This window comes from Cynara cardunculus (assembly GCF_001531365.2).
Source record: "Cynara cardunculus var. scolymus isolate 2C chromosome LG 16, CcrdV1, whole genome shotgun sequence".
Taxonomy (NCBI): domain Eukaryota; kingdom Viridiplantae; phylum Streptophyta; class Magnoliopsida; order Asterales; family Asteraceae; genus Cynara; species Cynara cardunculus.
Genome location: NC_037543.1, coordinates 13,263,157 through 13,265,262, shown reverse-complemented (window position 1 = coordinate 13,265,262; position 2,106 = coordinate 13,263,157). Strand labels below are relative to the sequence as shown.

The 2,106-nt window shown below is 41.1% G+C and overlaps 1 pseudogene; it reads left to right on the top strand.

The window, feature by feature from the left end:
* The first annotated feature begins 648 nt into the window (after nucleotides 1-648).
* Nucleotides 649-766, top strand: LOC112499724 (annotated as a pseudogene).
* Nucleotides 767-2,106: the final 1,340 nt, after the last annotated feature.

Genomic DNA, 2,106 nt, shown 5'->3' with positions numbered 1-2,106 from the left:
GGGTGCTAATAACGCCTCTAGACAGATGTAAAATTAGTTGTAGACATAAATGTATAGGTATTTAACTCGAACATTAAAATTAACATCATAAATAATATAAGAAACTATTGTATATAAATATATATTGGTGATTCACACATACTTGATTGGCGGCTCTCTAGGATTTACGTCCCTTTAACTTCAAGGTGTGTTATCCAAATAAATTACTTCTAGGGTTGAGTCCTGTATTTCATATTCACACAGCCTGTTGTTGTTTTGCTGTTGCTGTTGTACTCTACCCGAACCCGAACCCGAACCCGAACCGAACTCGATAAGCCCTGAACCCAGAACTGCATGTTACGCGTTAAGGTTTTGTAACTCGAAACCTGATCGTGTTAACCCTTTTGGGATCCGATCCGACCCGACCCATGCACAACCCTAGTGGAGTCGGCCACTTGTAGCTGGCCTAAGGGAACGTGCAGGGCCTAGACAGTGAGCGGTTTGGGTGGATAGTTTTTCAAGGTTCTCCTATTTTTTCCTCCTCTTTCTGTGAATGAAACGGGATACATGGGGCCCAAGTCGGGCCGATACGTGTGAACGGCTGGGAGACAGGAGGTGGAGGATACCAGGGGTGATAAGGAATAAAGGAATGAAGCACGATAGAATTTCGGGTGTGATCATACCAGCAATAATGCACCGGATCCCATCAGAACTCCATAGTTAATCGTGCTTGGGCGAAAGTAGTACTAGGACGGGTGACCCACTGTAAGTCCTCATGTTGCACCCCTTTTTTGGCCCAAGACAATACATTTTTGGAGGCGGCAGGCGTGCGGTTATGTATTTTCTTTTCTTTCGTGCGGTATGGGGGACACGGTGGAGTCGAGCACTTGCAGTGGTCCCAGGGGAACGTGCAGGCTCGAAACGGAAAGCGGTTTAGGTGGATAGTTTTTCATGGTTATCCTATCCGCTCCCCCCTTTTTGTGAACGGAAGGGGATCGGTGGGGCTCGGGTCGGGCCGACACGTGTAAACGGACGGGAGATGAGAGGTGGGAGAGACCAGGGGTGGTAAGGAATAAAGGAATAAAGGAATAAAGGATGATAGAATTTCAGGTGCTATCATACCAGCACTAATGCACCGAATTGTTGGTCCTTGCCGGATCTACAAGAGTTTAAAAGTTACAGTTTGTACAAGGGGAGGATGAATACAACACATCATCTTTCGCTTTTAAAAATCCTTTATTGAGATAGAAGATCAATATATAATTTTACAGATTGTTTGCGGGAAAGATAACATACAAAACTTATCTAAGCAATCAAAGAAACACACAAGATATAGATAGCAAGAAAGAAAAGTCTTTCTAAAAGAACAGGTTAAGAAGGCTTGTGCTTGTGAGAAAGTATTTCTCTTAGATAGTGAGTTCTTTTTCAAGTTGTAGAATTCTTGGCAGCAGTTTGCTTCCTCAACCTTTGCTTAGTTCAACACTAATTTACTGAGAAGGAAGAACTTCTCAGCTATTTATACCTGTTGCATTAAATGCAAGTCAGACAGTACAAAGCACGTGGAAAACTTTTATAAGTGAGTTTGTCCTTTGTTTCAGATACACAGGCTTTTGTCGTATATGAGCAGTAGTCTTTTAAAAAGTAGGTAAGCACGCTTGGAGACAGTAGAGTGACTCCATATGGGTACTTTACTTTGAGAGGTATGGGTTTGTCCTTTTTGTGTAGGAGGACAAGACAAAAACTTATCTTGTTCAACAAGATTCATTTGATCGTTGAATACTTGAATGACGTTGAAGGTCTCATCAGTGTTATCAATGAAAACCATTTTAGATCACGAACTTGTTGGTCTCTAATCTTAAGTTTCTATCTTCGACATTGCTGAAGGATCTTTGGTATGAGTTTTGTCGTATTATAGAGTACCGGTCTCTGAAAAAATTACAATACATGTTCAACGATCACTGAACAGACTTAGTGATGATCGTTGAAGCTGAATACAGAGATAGTACATTTAATAAGGTTAAAAAAGAATCATCATAAAATCACTGAGAGAGAGGATCAACAATCTCCCCTATTTGATGATGACAAAGAAACATAAAGAAAATTGCTTTGCAATTACAGTATGGAAAA